The following is a 17,529-nucleotide window of genomic DNA, read 5'->3' on the forward strand; positions in this document are numbered from 1 at the left end:
CTGAGAGGCTTCCGGACTCACCTGGCTCTCACGGAGGGACTGCCAGGGGCGAGTGGACTGCACAGCCCCCACCTGAGGATCTGGGCCTGTGAAGTGGGGACCCGTGATTCCCGGAAGCATTGTGTCCTTGTCCCTGCCACCCAGCCCCCTCCCTGGCGCCCTCATTAGGAGCACATGAAACAAGGGTGGCCGGGCAAGCTGGGGAGAGGAGAGAACACTTTTTAAGAACTGCTGGGGAAAAGCTTAGCTGGGTTCTTATGGAAACATATGGAACTCATTACCCTAAGTTGAAGTGGTCGCTGGCCAGCTGGCAGTTGGTCGGTTTGGGGCTAAAAGTGTGTGTTGTGTGGTTGTGAGGGTACCTAAGGCAGACTCACCAGAATAAGCTGCCCACTCACTGATCCAGGTTCTTCTCGAATCAGGTATTGTTTCCATTTTTAACATCCAAAAAAAAAAAAGTGATTTCAAGACACTGGGTACTAGGCCACTCTAGGTTTTGTGGGTGGGATCAGAGACTCAGGGACCATCAAGACAGACCACCCCCCAGCACCACCCACACCCTGACTCACACACGTCTTTTCCCCACCAGGGCCCCTGCAGTGGGTCCAAATGTGTGAAGGGATGGTCTCAGCTTCCATCCAGGATTCATCCGGGGGGGCCTTGAGGAGCCTAAATGTTGGTCCCTCATCTTGTCAATCACATTTCCCTGGGCAGGTTGGACTCCATGTTCAAAGACAGCAGCAAGAAAGTGTTCAGAGAGGCCATTTCCTGGTACACAGGATTTTAGTCTATGTGGTTGTAGGATCCTGGGGGGCTGCCTCCATTTCACCTCTATGAGGCTCAGAGATATTAAGCGACCTGCCAAAGATCACCTTGGAGTAAGTATCAGAGCCCAGGTCTCCAACATAGCTTCCACATCCTGTCTTGTTGATGTCTGCTATACTGGGTGCAAAGTCGCTGTGACCTCCTGGACTGTAGCCCCCCAGGCTCCTCTGTCTATAGAATTTCCCAGCCAAGAATATTGGAGTGGGTTGCCGTTTCCTTTTCCAGGGGATCTTCCCGACCCAGGGATCGAACCCGCGTCTCTGCTTTGGCAGGCGGATTCTTTACCATTGAGCCAAAGCAGCTCTTCTAAAACTTTCTACTAACCAGGGGTCATATAGAATTGGCTTCACCAAACCCCCACAGCCCTCCTGTATTTTCTGTGAGTTTGGGAATCAGACAGATGCTGGCGGAAACCGTACCTTTGTCATATATCAGCTATACCATCAGAAAAGTGAAAAGTGAAAGTCGCTCAGTTGTGTCCGACTCTTTGCAACCCCATGGACTATACAGCCCATGGAATTCTCCAGGCCAGAATACTGGAGTAGGTAGCTGTTCTCTTCTCCAGGGAGTCTTCCCAACCTAGGGATCGAACCCAGGTCTCCCTCATTGCGGGCGGATTCTTTACCAGCTGAGCCACAAGGAAAGCCCAAGAATACTGGAGTGGGTAGCCTATCTCATCTCCAGCCATTAGAGGTAGGTTGTTTACCCTTTCAGAGCCTCACGTGTTTGCTGTGATGATTAAAGCAGACGACATGTAAAGCGCCTGGCACTTGGTGGGCCCTGGGTGGCCCCAGCCACAGAGCTTGTTGGGCGTGGTTGTCAGATGCCTCACATAATTCCTCCCTAATCTTTCAGGGCAGCAGTGTTGTTGGCATAATCCATCCACAGCATCTCAGCACTGCCTGTCCAGCAGATGTGCTCTTCAGAGGCCTTTCACACACACACACAGGAGTATGTGATCAAAAGGACGCTCGGTGCCTTGAGGAATAGTGCAAGGACTAAAAAAAGCAGGGCTGCAATCAGCGTCGCCACTCCCAGGCTGTGCCACCATGGACAAGCTCCTTAACCTCTCTGCACCTCAGAAAACCAGCCTGGAGCCACCGCCGAGTCCTGCTGAGGCTTTAGTGAGGAACTAAAGATAGAGCACCGAGGGGCCTGCCAGCACATGGAGGCACTCAGTAAGTTACAGTTGGAGTTAGAAACAGTCCTATTTCACAGATGGAGAGGCTGAGTCCCAGAGGGCATAAGAGACACATCCAATGTCATGTGAAAAGACCCCCTCACAGACCTAGGGATTAAAAACCAGATCTTCATGCTCCCCGTCTTTGCCCAGCTACTACTCCAGCTACTACTCTCTCATTACTGGGATTTGTAATCATTTCATGACAAAGGTGTTTTCAACTGTGGACAGTCAGAACTTTGAACTCAGGCTCTGCCTGGTACAGAACCAGCTTACTGGTGAGCGCGCCCCTCTGTAGAAGAGAACAGGGTCGGGGTTGGGGTAGGATGGACATGACTGAGAGGCCAGAGAACCTGGAGGCCAAACGTAGTGAAATCAGGGGAGCAGGAGCTTTGTGATCAGACAGACCTGTCTCTGCCACTTCTTAGGTGTGTGATCAGCTAAAGGACACCACCTCTCTCAGCCTCAATTTTTCCTCTAAAGCTCCCAGTAGTACCTCTTTCATGGGGTTGTTTTAGGAAATAAGTAAGACAACAGAGTACCTGGCACAGATGAACTTGAAATCGGCAGCCCCTATAATTGTATCAAGATGAAGTAGAGCAGGAGCCACCTGTGTCTTTGTCATCGCCCTCACCGTGAATCTTGTTGCAAACTTCCAGCTGAACAAACACTATTTGGCTTCTGCCATGCCCACGTGTGTCGGCAGTCCCCCACTTACGGTGTGGATAAGCTACTTAAGTTCTTTCATCTTCAATGTCTGCACCTATAAAATGGGGATAAAGAAAGTCCCTACTACAGACAGTTGGGAATTTTTTTTTTTTTACTTTTCTTTTTTGGACACACCGTGAAGCTTTTGGAATCTTAGTTCTCCGACCAAGGGTCGAACTCAGGCCCCCAGCAGTGAAAGCACTGAGTCCTATCCCTGAACTGCCAGGGAATTCCCAGGTGTGAGGATTTAATCAGTTACCACATAGTACTCTTGGTCTAATGCTTGGCACATGATAGGAACCCCCAAATGCTACCCGTCATTCATTATCTTAGCACACTCTGTGAAGTTTGTGTTCTCGTACATTCTGTAGCCATCTGTGTTTTTATACAAAATCTTAATGTATCAATTTTTTAAAAATTGGCATTTCAAGAAGATGTACGGATTTTTATCATATGGCTTTGTGAGATCTAGCGCCCAACGAACTTCACACATAGCCACACTTGTGTGTGTGCACACACTTGTCCATGGACACACACACACACACACACACACACGATGGGCTGAAACAAGCCCTCTTGCATTGAAGAGCGGCCCGCATGCTCCCTCCCACTCACTGTCCTCTGTGGAGAGAGATTGGTGACTCTGCGACCTCTCAGCAGGAGAATTCCTTGGCAAAACTGACCTGGCCCTGGAGAAGGGCATGGCAACCCACTCCAGTATTCTTGCTTGGAGAATCCCATGGACAGAGGAACCTGGTGGGCTGCAGTCCATGGGGTCACAGAGTTGGACACGACTGAAGTGACTTGGCACGCATACATGATAAACCATAATGGAAAAGAATATAAAAAAGAATGTATATATATGTGTAACTGAATCACTTTGCTGTAGAGCAGTAATGAACAAAACATTGTAAGTCAACTATAAGTCAATAAAAATAAAAACAACAATAAAACCAAAAGCCAAGATGTCAGGTGTGGCCAGACCAGCTAGGATATGACAGCCTTCTCTGGCGGCAGATGAATTCAGTGCTGTCTTTCTGGGGAGCACCAGGCTTTTTCCACCCTAAGCCCAAGTCTTGACTCTTTGTCTCAATCAGAACAAAAGCTGCTATAAAGCACAGGAAGCTCAGCTCGGTGCTCTGTGATGACCTAGGTGGATGGGATGGAGGTGGCCTGGGAGGGAAACTTGAGAAGGAGGGGATATATGTGTGCGTATGACTGACTCCCTTTGTTGTACAGCAGAAATTAACACAACATTGTAAAGCAATTATATTCCAATAAATAAATAAAAGTAATTAATACAAAAATTAAAAAACTGACCTGGGAGGAAGCCCTGGCTCCCGCTCTTAACCTGACTATCAGAGCCCAGGTCTCAGTCCTGGTTCTCTCCCCTCCTTGCTGTGCAACCCTGGGCACCTCACTTCACCTCTCTGAGCTTTGACTTCCCATCTGTGAAAGGGGGCGGACCTTTCAAGGTCGTGAGGATTAGAGAAGTGCACAAAAAGTGCCTGGCACATAGTCGTTGCTCCATATACGGGAGCCCTTCAAAGCACGTTGGTTTTTTAACTCAGTTAGAGCTATCTTTTTATATTCTTTAATAAAACAGGGTTATATAAACGGTTTAATAAAACAGGGTGCCTTATGTAATTAATACCCTTTATTGCTTTTTAAACACATCTGTTAATCCAATAAAGGTGGTTTTCCTCCTAAAATTATTTTCTTTCCTATTTCATTCACATTTTTCAATGTCTGGGCAAGTCATTGGACCTCACTGAGCCTCAGTTTCCGTATTTCTAACGTGGGAAAAGTGCCTTCCTCATGAGGTTGTTTGGAGAATTCCGTGAGATAGTGTATGTAAAAGTGCTTTGTACATTGTAAGTTCAACAAGTGTAAGAGATTAGTTTTTGCACCCTCCTTCCCTCTCACTAGGCTGAATTCCTCAAAGACAGGAGGGGGTTTTATTTACCTTTGTATCTCCTGCGTTGAATGTATAGTAATAAATTTAATAGTAACATTTGTGGTGATAAGAACTTTCATTACCTGGACACTTGTATTGTGCAAGACTCTGGGCTGAGTGCATCTTAATGGAAAGATGAGTGATAGACACTTAAAAGTTTCGATTCCCTCTGCTGATTATTTAAAGGTGAAGGAATTGTTTTAGTTTTCTCTTGAGCAAGTTATGTCTTCCATCCTGCAGATAAATTATTTTTATTCTTGGGCTTCATACATTGTTTGGCCAATCCAGTTGAATAACCATAATACCATTGTTTAGTTTCCTTATCTATAAAATGGGGCTAATGATCAACTTAACCTCATATAAAAGTGTCCCATAAATGACAATAACTTTCCCTTACTCCTTCCTTTTCTCCCCACCTAGACACACCCTTTCCTTGGAGAGGAAGGTGATGACAGAACAAGGTGATTAAACTGGGTGGCAGAGAGCTGAGTCCCTTCACCTCTCTGTGCTTTTTTTTTTTTTTGCTCATGCCCCTTGGCTTGTGGGGGGGTCTTAATTTTCCCACCAGGGATCGAACCCACACCCTTGGCAGTGAATGTGCAGAGTCTTAACCACTGGACCACTAGGGAATTCCCACTCTCGTGCTTTTGTTTCTGTTTTTGATCAGGGTGGCAGATCTACCTGGAATAATTCCCTGATTCTGAGACCCTCCACGTCCAACCTCCTAAATAATCTCCCCTTTCTGCCATAGCACCAAAGATTCAACTCATCCGGATGTCACGTGCCCTCTGTGATCACGTGTTGTATATTCCAAGTGCCTTTAAGTCCTGGAAGGCAGAGTCGTGTGTTAGGGCTTGACTTGTATTTTTCTAAGCATTTTCTTATCATCTCATCTCATCCTTTATAAACCTTTCAAAGTCCCCACGCCACACATGGGGCAGCTGAGGCCCTGAGAGGGGAAGGGCCTTGGCTAAGGCCAGACTGAGTGACAGAGCCGGTCCTGCGACCCGAGGCATGCTCCGAGCCTATCGGAGCTCAGGGACTCCGCGAGCCTCTTGACACCAGGCTTCGTGCGTGATATTCCTCACAGTAATTTTATGAAGTCGGTGCTCCCCCGCACTTTTCAGATGAGGAAACTGAGGCTCAGGCAGGTAAAATAACTTGCCCAAGTTGGCATCATGATGTAATCAGGGCTGATTCTAAAATGTGTGCTTTTTATCGAGTACCCCAAGACCTCTGCCGCTTTGCTGTTTCAGGGCCCTGAAGATGGCCGCTCGCAAGTCTCTAGCGGTAGTGTTGGGCCCTAAAGCAGGGACTGATTGCCAAGGCTGACCCCCACGCCCTGCTCTCTCAGCCCCAGCAGCCCCGGGGTCAAGGGATTCACGGAGCAGGGCCCAGGAGGGCCCTCCTGCAGCAGTGATCTGCATGGAGTGGCCCCCCCCCAATCCCTAAAACCCATTGTCTCCCCAGGAAACAATACAGATAAAGGACCCAGCCTAGTGGGCTGCCTGCATCAATCTGTAACCACGGAAACCCATAGGGAGACAATTCCAAAGCCCCTCCTATCACCCTTCACCCTGCAGCTGTGGCTCCAGGAGCCCAGCCTCCAGCAGAAGGGGCATTGCGAGTAATTGCTGCCCCCTACCACAGCCATCCCCAAATGGGACACAACTAGGTTCCCCCCAGCATACATCCTCCCAGAACTGGTGTTGGCAAAGGGGCCTTGGATGTGTTTAAGGTCTATACCTAATTTCACCTGCAGGAAGGTTAGTTCCACCAGTTTCTGCATCGGCAAGATGTCACTGATCACAAGGTCCGGGCACAGGGAAAAGAAGGTTTCAATCGAATTCTTAACCATCCAGCAGTCAACCAGGACCCGGGAAGGTATTAGGTCTTCGGCGCGTGACTTCCCCCTGGTGGCCAGTTGCTGCAATTGTCAGCTTCGACTCGAGTAGCCAAACTTGTTACCTCTTTTTCCTTGGGTATCTAGTGTGTTCCAGCTGCCCACATACATTTGATCGAATCCTCGCAACCACTCTGTGATGTGGGTGTTCTTACCCTACTTACACATGCTGAAGCCAAGGCTTTCAGATGGTATGCAGAAGGAAGCAAAGAAAGCAGAGTGGTTGAGAGGGTGAATCCAGACTGCCCTGGCTCAAAACCAGGCATCACCAGCCTGACGATCTTGGGAAAAGTACCTGAGCTCTGAGTCTGTTTCTTATCTGTAAGGTGGGAGTGATAACAATACATACTTCATAGTGATGTTACGAGGATTATATAAAATAAGATTTATAAGCCTTCAGAACAGTGATTGGCACATAATAAATAAAATCCTGTGCCCTGACACTTCTTAAGCTGTGTGCCTTCAGGTGTGTCACTGAGCTCCTGGCCTCAGTTCTTTCACCTGTGCGTGTGTGTGTGCTCCGTCACTGCAGTCCTGGCCGACTCTTTGTGACCCCAAAAGGCTCTTCTGTCCATGGGATTCTCCAGGCAAGAATAACGGAGTGGATTGTCATGCCCTCCTCCAGGGGATCTTCCTGATCCAAGGATTGACCCACGCCTCCTGCGTCTCCTGCATTAGCAGACAGATTCTTTACCCACTGAGCCCACCAGGAAGCCCCTCTTTCACCTGTTCAGTGGGGTTAATCGTGGCTTCCTCTTAGGACTATCATGGTAACTAAAGTGGATTTGAGGTATGAATGTACTTGCTTTGATACTATTAGCATCATTTTTTTTTTTTATCTGCCTTTTTGGGGAGGGCTGATCATGGGGGCAGAGGAATGGGCAGAGAGATGCTACTCTGTCAATAAGCCAGGAGGATATACCTGAGAATTCTGGTCCCTGCAGTCTCTTTGGTTTGCAAAGTAACAGAGCCTCTGACAGTGGCCAGAGACTATTCTGGGAAGAGACTGGGAGTGGCCTCTTAACTATTCCAAAAATCTTCCACTGAGGTCAATTCAATCAGCGGTTCTCGGGCTTGTACTCTGCAATGAACACTGGGTTGAATATGGGGGTGTGACAATAAAGAAGATAAAGAGTGACTTAAATCTGGGGGGAGGGACAGATCAGAATTACAATGTGAAATGATGGCAGACTGAGATCCCCTATAGGAAGTGTGGAGCAGGGGTCAGGGTCAGAATCTGAGAAATGGGTGCTCTAAGCTACCACCACCCATGTGCATAGTGTGGCCAGTACTACTCAGACGCCAAAGACTGAATGTCTTGTTTATTTCAAAATAGTTCTGAGTCTTATTTTTTATGTTAGTAGTTGATCTGGATTTTTGATACTGCTGTCCCAGGTTTTAATTCTATTCAGCTGAAGGGTTAAAACACACCCATTTTTTAAAATTAATTTTATTTTGGAGGATAGTTGATTAACAATGTTGTGTTAGTTTCGGGTGTATAACAAAGTAATTCAGTTATACATATACATGTATCTATTCTTTTTCAAATTATTTTCCCATTGAGGTTATTACAGAATACTGAAGACTATTCCTTGTGCTATATCGTAGGTCCTTGTTGATTATCTACTTTATTTTTATTTTTCATCTTTTCTTTTCTTTTAGTTTTTGGCTGCCCCGCATAGCATGTGGGATCTTGGTTCCCAGGCCAGGGATTGAACCCATGCTCCCTGAAGTAGAATTGCAGAGCCCCAACCACTGGACTGCCAGGGATCCAGGCAAGTCCTTGGCTATATATTTCAAGTATTATATTCCAGTGTGTACATGTCAGTCCCAAACTCCCAATCTATCCCTCCCCTGGTTAACCCGCTTCCCCGACTATAACCATACATTCATTCTCTAAGCCGATGAGTCTGTGTCTGTTTTGTGAATAGCTCATTTGTATCTATTTTTTTAGATTCTGCATAAGTGAAATCGTATTTGTCTTTCTCTGTCTGACTTACTTCACTTAGTATGATCTCAAAAAGTCTATCCAGGTTGCTGCAAGTGGCATTATTGCATTCTTTTTAAAGACTGAGTAATATTCCATTGTATACATGTACCACATCCCCTTTAACCATCCATATGTAGATGGAAAATACACCCATTTTATTGAGTGTAGTTTGAGACCACCTGTGCATAGGGGTTATACACAGCATTCTCTATGACTTGTGTATCTGAGAAACTTGTGTCTGAGAGCAGATCACTTTCCCCCCCTGGTATGAGAGGTGGAATGGGTGAATTTAACTCAGAGGACCATTATATCTACTACTCTGGGCAGGAATCCCTTAGAAGAAATGAAGTAGCCATCATGGTCAACAAGAGAGTCCAAAATGCAGTACTTGGATGCAATCTCAAAAACGACAGAATGATCTCTGTTCATTTCTAAGGCAAACCATTCAATATCACGGTAATCCAAGTCTATGCCCCAACCAGTAATGCTGAAGAAGCTGAAGTTGAACGGTTCTATGAAGACCTACAAGACCTTTTAGAACTAACACCCAAAAAAGATGTCCTTTTCATTATAGGGGACTGGAATGCAAAAGTAAGAAGTCAAGAAACACCTGGATTAATAGGCAAATTTGACCTTGGAATACAGAACGAAGCAGGGCAAAGGCTAATAGAGTTTTGCCAAGAGAACGCACTGGTCATAGCAAACACCCTCTTCCAACAACACAAGAGAAGACTCTACACATGGACATCATCAGATAGTCAACATCAAAATCAGATTGATTATATTCTTTGCAGCCAAAGATGGAGAAGCTCTATACAGTCAGCAAAAACAAGACCGGGAGCGGACTGTAGCTCAGATCATGAACTCCTTATCGCCAAATTCAGACTTAAATTTAAGAAAGTAGGGAAAACCACTAGACCATTCAGGTATGACCTAAATCAAATCCCTTACGATTATACAGTGGAAGTGAGAAATACATTTAAGGGACTAGATCTGATAGACAGAGTGCCTGATGAACTATGGACAGAGGTTCGTGACACTGTACAGAAGACAGGGATCAAGACCATCCCCATGGAAAAGAAATGCAAAAAAGCAAAATGGCTGCCTGAGAGGCCTTACAAATAGCTGTGAAAAGAAGAGAAGCAAAAAGCAAAGGAGAAAAGGAAAGATATTCCCATTTGAATGCACAGTTCCAAAGAATAGCAAGGAGAGATAAGAAAGCCTTCCTCAGTGATCAATGCAAAGAAATAGAGGAAAACAACAGAATGGGAAAGACTAGAGATCTCTCCAAGAAAATTAGAGACACCAAGGGAACATTTCATGCAAAGATGGGCTCGATAAAGGACAGAAATGGTATGGACCTAACAGAAGCAGAAGATATTAAGAAGAGGTGGCAAGAATACACAGAAGAACTGTACAAAAAAGATCTTCATGACCCAGATAATCATGATAGTGTGATCACTCACCTAGAGCCAGACATCCTGGAATGTGAAGTCAAGTGGGCCTTAGAAAGCATCACTATGAACAAAGCTAGTGGAGGTGATGGATTCCAGTTGAGCTATTTCAAATTCTGAAAAATGATGCTGTGAATGTGCTGCACTCAATATGCCAGCAAATATGGAAAACTCAGCAGTGGCCACAGGATTGGAAAAGGTCAGTTTTCATTCCAATCCCAAAGAAAGGCAATGCCAAAGAATGCTCAAACTACCGCACAATTGCACTCATCTCACACACTAGTAAAGTAATGCTCAAAATTCTCCAAGCCAGGCTTCAGCAATACGTGAACCGTGAACTTCCAGATGTTCAAGCTGGTTTTAGAAAAGGCAGAGGAACCAGAGATCAAATTGCCAACATCCGCTGGATCATCGAAAAAGCAAGAGAGTTCCAGAAAAACATCTATTTCTGCTTTATTGACTATGCCAAAGCCTTTGACTGTGTGGATCACAATAAACTGTGGAAAATTCTGAAAGAGATGGGAATACCAGACCACCTGACCTGCCTCTTGAGAAACCTGTATGCAGGTCAGGAAGCAACAGTTCGAACTGGACATGGAACAACAGACTGGTTCCAAATAGGAAAAGGAGTACGTCAAGGCTGTATATTGTCACCCTGCTTATTTAACTTATATGCAGAGTATATCATGAGAAACGCTGGGCTGGAAGAAGCACAAGCTGGAATCAAGATTGCCGGGAGAAATATCAATAACCTCAGATATGCAGATGACACCACCCTTATGGCAGAAAGTGAAGAGGAACTAAAAAGCCTCTTGATGAAAGTGAGAGAGGAGAGTGAAAAAGTTGGCTTGAAGCTCAACATTCAGAAAACTAAGATCATGGCATCTGGTCCCATCACTTCATCGGAAATGGATGAGGAAACAGTGGAAACAGTTGCTGACTTTATTTTTCTGGGCTCCAAAATCACTGCAGATAGTGACTGCAGCCATGAAATGAAAAGACGCTTACTCCTTGGAAGGAAAGTTATGACCAACCTAGATAGCATATTAAAAAGCAGAGACATTACTTTGCCAACAAAGGTCCGTCTAGTCTAGGCTATGGTTTTTCCAGTGGTCATGTATGGATGTGAGAGTTGGACTGTGAAGAAAGCTGAGCGCCAAAGAATTGATGCTTTTGAACTGTGGTGTTGGAGAAGACTCTTGAGAGTCCCTTGGACTGCAAGAAGATCCAACCAGTCCATCCTAAAGGAGATCAGTCCTGGGTGTTCATTGGAAGGACTGATGTTGAAGCTGAAACTCCAATACTTTGGCCACCTCATGCGAAGAGTTGACTCACTGGAAAAGACCCTGATGCTGGGAAGCATTGGGGGTGGGAGGAGAAGGGGACGACAGAGGATGAGATGGCTGGATGGCATCACCAACTTGATGGACATGAGTTTGGGTAAACTCCGGGAGTTAGTGATGGACAGGGAGGCCTGGCGTGCTGCGGTTCATGGGGTCGCAAAGAGTCAGACACGACTGAGCGACTGAACTGAACTGATGAGAGGTGGAGAGAAGCCCAAGCAGAGAGAACAACGTGGGCTAAGAGGGAGAGCAGGGAGGTCAGAGGGAGTGTCAAAAGAAGGGTGTTTTATCAAAGCCTAAGGTTTTTGTGAAGGAGGCTGAAAATCTGAGAGTCTTGCAGGGAGGTTGCGGGGGGTTGGCTGGGCCATGCAGGGGAGCTAGTTGCAAGGTCATAAGCTAGAGAGTGACAAGACCAGGTGTGTGTTTTAAAGAGCTCCTTTGAGAAAAGGAGGGAATCAGCTGATAATCACAGGACTGGTAGGTTGTGTTTCCCCAAACTCCTCCGGGCACCTCTACTGGGACCTGAATCCGATTGCCCTCCTCCAGTGAGACCATAAGACCCAACATCTGTGAAAAACATCTTCAGGGCCTGGAAACATCTGGAAAGAATTTGGCCAATCTGGTAGCCCCGGCCCTCCCGGCGGGCTGCATCTCTCACATTCTTTTTCTCCTCCCCAAGTCTATGGGGGGTTTGGTTCATTCCTTAATAGGTATCATACAGCTTTGCGGGCTTCTGGCAGGTACCAAAGGTCACCTCTAGGTGGCAGCCTTACCCCTCCAACCCCACCAGCTTCCACCTGGAAAGGGCAGAGAGGACATGATCTACTATGAAGGTGGGCAACCACCCTCTCAGGTGCCCCTCCGTTTTTTACTTGAGAAAACTAAAGCTCTGAGAGGTGAAGCCACCAGTCCAAAGTCACCAGATAGGTGGGCATAGCAGAACTCAGTTTCTCTGAGCCTCAGTTTCCTCATCTGTAAGATGAAACCGACCCACCCCTGGCAACACTAATCGACTTTCTGTCCCTGTGAAAAAAGGGAAAGTGTTAGTCACTCAGTTGTGTCCTACTCACTGCGGCTCCATGGACTGTCCATGGAATTCTCCAGGCAAGAATACTGGAAAGGGTTGCCGTTCCCTTCTCCAGGGGATCTTCCCAACCCAGGGATCAAACCCAGGTCTTCTGCATTGCAGGCAGATTCTTTTTACCGTCCGAGCCACCTGGGAAGCCCCACCCACGTGTGGTGGTCGTGAACAGCACCTTTTTATGGCCTGTCTCCACTGGAGAAGCGTGGCACTAACATCCTTATGTCGGAATGGTTTCTGTCCCTATAGATTTGCCTATTCTAGACATTTTACCTAAATATAATAATATAACATATAACCTTTCATGTCTTGTTTCTTTCACTTAGCATAATGTTTTCAAGACTCATGCATGTTGTAACAGATATCAGTACTTTATTTCTTTTTCAATGAATGATATTCCCTTGGATGGATATACATTTGTGTATCCATTCATCAGCTGATGGACATTTGGGTTGTTTCCATGTTTTGCTCATTATGAATACTGCTGCTACGAACATCCATGTATATGTTTTTGTATGAACATTTGTTTTCAGTTCTCTTGGGTATATATCTAGGAGTGGAATCCTTGGGTCATATCATAACTCTATCCTGAACATTCATTGGAAGGACTGATGCTGAAGCTGAAGCTCCAACACTTTGGCTACCTGATATGAAGAGCCAACTCATTGGAAAAGACCCTGATGCTCAGAAAGATTGAAGGCAAAAGCAAGGGTGGCGGAGGATGAGATGGTTGGATGGCATCACTGACTCAATGGAGATGAATTTGAGAAAACTCCGGGAGATAGCGAAGGACCGGGAAGCCTGGCATGCTAGGCAGTCCATGGGATTGCAAAGAGTCAGACCCAGGTTGGCAACTGAACAACAATAATGTGTATAACTTTTTAAGGAACTGCCAAACTGTTTTCCAACATGGCTACACCAATTTACAGTCCCACCAGCAATATATGAAGGTTTTAATTTCTTCATATCCTGGCCAAAACTTGTTACTAACATTCTTTTTGATTACAGCCATTCTAGAGGGTATGAATCTTGTGGTTTGAACTTTCATTTCCTTAATGATTAATGATACTGGGTACCATTTCATATGCTTACTGGCCTCTATATATCTTCTCCGGAGAACTGTTCTTTCAGATCTTTTATCTTCTCAATTCACTTTGGTAATATTATGCCCAACACACACACACACACAACCACCCGGGTTTTCTTCAACTCTCATAGTAACTATATGAGGAAGCCATGATTTGTTCCACTTCTAAGGTGAAGAAACTGAGGCCCAGGGTAGTGGAATGATATGACCAAGAGGCCACAGCTTACAGAATGTCAGGGCCCAGAGTTTTATTTACTTGACAAATACTCATATAGTATTTACTATGTGCCAGTCCAGAGAACCCCTGAACCTCACATTCCAACAATTTTCCAGTGAAAATATCATTATCAACAGAACTTCTCTGCTTCCCTGAAGCAGCAACTTATTGCTTTAAAAAAAAATGGCTTATTTTTTAGTCGTAAGGTCATATCCGATTCTTTTGTAACCCCATGGACTGTAGCTCGCCAGACTCCTCCATCCTTGGAATTTCTCAGGCAAGAATACTGGAGTGGTTGCCATTTCTTTCTCCAGGGGATTTTCTCCACCCAGGGATCGAACCCATATCTCCTTGGCAGGCATTCTTTACCTCTGAATCACCAGGAAAGCCCCCCCCCCTTATAAAAATGACGTTTTCTCTCCAGTTACGAAAGTGTGAAAGTGAAAGTTGCTCAGTCGTGTCCAACTCTTTGCGACCCCATGGAGGATACAGTCCATGGAATTTTCCAGGCCAGAATATTGGAGTGGGTAGCCGTTCCCTTCTCCAGGGGATCTTCTCAATCCAAACCGGGGTCTCCTGCATTGCAGGCAGATTCTTTACCAGCTAAGTAATACGTGCTTATTTTAGAACAGTTGAAAAAGACTGTACAGAAAAGTACAAATATGACAATGCGGAGGGTTTTTCCCCCTTCCTTTGTACAGCGCCAATTTGGCTTCTGTCTGATTTTGGATTTTTGTGAATAGATAACACACTAGGAGCCCCAGAACGGGAGGTCTGTGCCTTTGGGAAGTTTCTATCAAGCATTTTATATTTTGATAAGTAGGGCTTTGAGAAGAGGAAATCAGAGGCATTTTTCATAAGAAAATTCACCAGGGATGAGGTACAACAGCTGGGATGGAAGTTTGCTTTGTTTGGGGTCTTGTCCAGGGCTTTTGGTTCTGGCTAGAACAGGGCTCCTCCCTTACCAGCTGTGTAGCCTCTCTTAATGTTCCCTGTGCCTCAGCTTCCTCATCTGGAAAACGGGGCTAAACATCCATAATTACAAAGTAGTTGATAGTTGTGGGCACACTCTTCCCACCTGCATCAATGTGTGCAGCACTCGAACCCCGGGTTCACTGACAGAACACACCCTCCTTCAATGGGGTTGGTTCTAGCGTTGAGTTCTTTATTCAAAATAATAGCTCAGTGTCTTGGGAGTCAGAGATCTGAGTTCAGATCCTGGTTTCCCCTTTAACCACTGGGCTTCCCTTGTGGCTCAGATAGTAAAGAATCTGCCTGCAATGCAGGAGACCTGGGTTCAATCCCGCTGTCAGGGAGATCCCCTGGAGAAGAGAATGGCAGTCCATTCCAGTATTCTTTCCTAGAGAATCCATGCACAGAGGAGCATGGTGGGCTATAATATATAGTCCATGGGATCACAGTTGGACACGACTGAACGACTAACACTTTCGATTTCCTCTTTAACCAGCCCTAGCTCAAATTCCTTAATATTTGAGCCTCTGTCAGTCCCTGGGTCAGAAACTAGAGGAGGGCATGGCAACCCACTCTAGTATTCTTGCCTGGAGAATCCATGGACAAAAGAGCCTGGCAGAGTACAGTCCATAGGGTTGCAGAGTCAGACATGACCAAAGCGACTCAGCATGCACACATGCCCTTATTGTACAATAGGGTAGTTGGGAGGTTTCAATATAATAATGCATGTAGGACTTCCCTGGTAGTTCAGTAGCTAAGAATCCACCTGCCAGTGCAGGGGACACAGGTTCGGTCTCTGGTCCAGGAAGATCCCACAAGCTGCAGGGCAACTACGCCCATGCACAACTACTGAGCCCGCCCTCTAGCGGCCACAAGCTGCAACTACTGAAGCCTGAGTGCCTAGAGTCGGTGCTCCTCAACAAGAGACAGTCAAAACTAAATAAACATTAAAAAATAACAATGGATATAAAGTGCCTGGTTGGTGCTTTACACTGAGGAAGTGTTCAGGAGACGTGAACTCTTAACACCATCATCACTTACTGCTGGCCTACTATGTGCCTGGCATGCTCAGGGAGATGGCATGAAGATGAAAACACAGCATGGGTCAGTGGCAGTTTTATTCCAACTCTGTTCCTGCCACTCCACCATTTGAACTGGGCCTTGAAGGATGGGTCAGATCTGTCACGTGGGGATGGCAGGCAGGAGGGGCCTTGTGGATATGGAGCCATGGAAGTCAAGGCTGGAAAACAGGAGAGTGTAGGGCGTGAATGGAAAACTGCAAGTATTTTATTATAGTTCCTTGTGAAGGTCTCTCTGGTTCAGTCACACAAAACTCAGTGAAAATATGTTAAATACCTGCTGTGCACCCCTTATATCCAACACCTCATTGACTCTTGAATGGAAAGATCACTTTTGCCATACCCATTTCAAGGATGAATAAATTGAGGCTCAGAGAGATCCAACAGCCTGACTAAGAGCCCTACACTAGGAATAGAAGGGGCAGGGATTAGGAATTCAAGTTCAGGGCGACAGACTGCAGGTCGGCATCCCACACCTCTGGCAGGAATTAGTTCCCAGGCAGTGAAACTCTAAAGGCAGCCCCAGCTGCCCGAAACTCAGCCACAGAGAGCTGGCTCGTGGCCCCCTTGCTGGCTCCCTTCTTTCATCCCAGCCCCACCCTACCACCCCCATTTCCCTTCCTGGCCCTGGGGCCCTGTTCCTTCCCCAAACCTGCTCTGCCACAATTCCTTCCAGGTTCTCTCATCTGTAAAATGGGGATAATAACAGTGCCTGTCTCAGAGGGGTGTCACGAGGATCAGAAGAGAGGCCCAAGTGCTTGGAGCCCAGATCACAGTAGGTTCCATAAATATTAGCAATCATCAACACCATCATCAGCCGATAACATCCCTAGAGTCTAGTGACACCGGCCAAGTGGAAGCATCTGTATTTGATGGTTGAGGAAACTGTCGTGGAGACGTGGAGCCGCGGCCTGTCTGAGGGTTCTCAGCTGGGAGGTTGGAGTGTGGGGCTTGAATCTGGGCTTGCCTAACCTCTGACTTCATATCTCATTAACTTCTGCCAGTCTTTGCTGGGAAGATGAGTGAATCATTTAATCAATATTTATTATCCATCTTCTGCATGCCAAGCCAGGCGCTAGATGCTGAGGGACATTCAGAGAGGGATACCACCTGGTCCCTTGAGGAAGCTTATAACCTAACAGATAAACAAAGCATGGAAACAAAGCCTTGTTTGTGGAGGCAGAACACACAGAAGGTCCAGAAAAGGGCAAGAAACACTGTGACCAGGAGAGGAGAGGAAAGCAGGGAAGACTTCCTGGAGGAGGTGGTATTTAAACTAGGGCATGAAACTTTTCCCCATGTGGTTGCTGAGGAAAGAAGTCACCAGAGGCACCATCAAGCTGTGTGGGCAGGGCAGCAGCACCTGGAGGCCAGTCACCAGACTCTTCAAGGTGAAACATCCTATGAGTTGAAGGTGAGTGAAGGTTGTCATGATAAATGTTTTCCAAAAACTTGTGTTCCAAAAACATCCTTGTAGAGGATGGCTGTGAGAAAACCACGAAGAACATAAATGTATGTATTAATAATAAGCATATGAGTACTTGCAGATGAACGTTCAAGTCCTTAGCTGTGGTGTTTAAAAAATTCTTCATTGCCTGAAAGGTGTGGCATACAATATATGAGAAGGAAAAAAAAGAATTGGTCAAGGAGACATGAATTGAAGCAAATGATGGAAATTCATATTTTAGTGAACACTGATCACCTCACAATAAGTTATATAGAAAAATACATGT

Source organism: Giraffa tippelskirchi, chromosome 3, assembly GCF_054371585.1.
Source record: "Giraffa tippelskirchi isolate mGirTip1 chromosome 3, T2T-mGirTip1v1.2.pri, whole genome shotgun sequence".
NCBI lineage: Eukaryota > Metazoa > Chordata > Mammalia > Artiodactyla > Giraffidae > Giraffa > Giraffa tippelskirchi.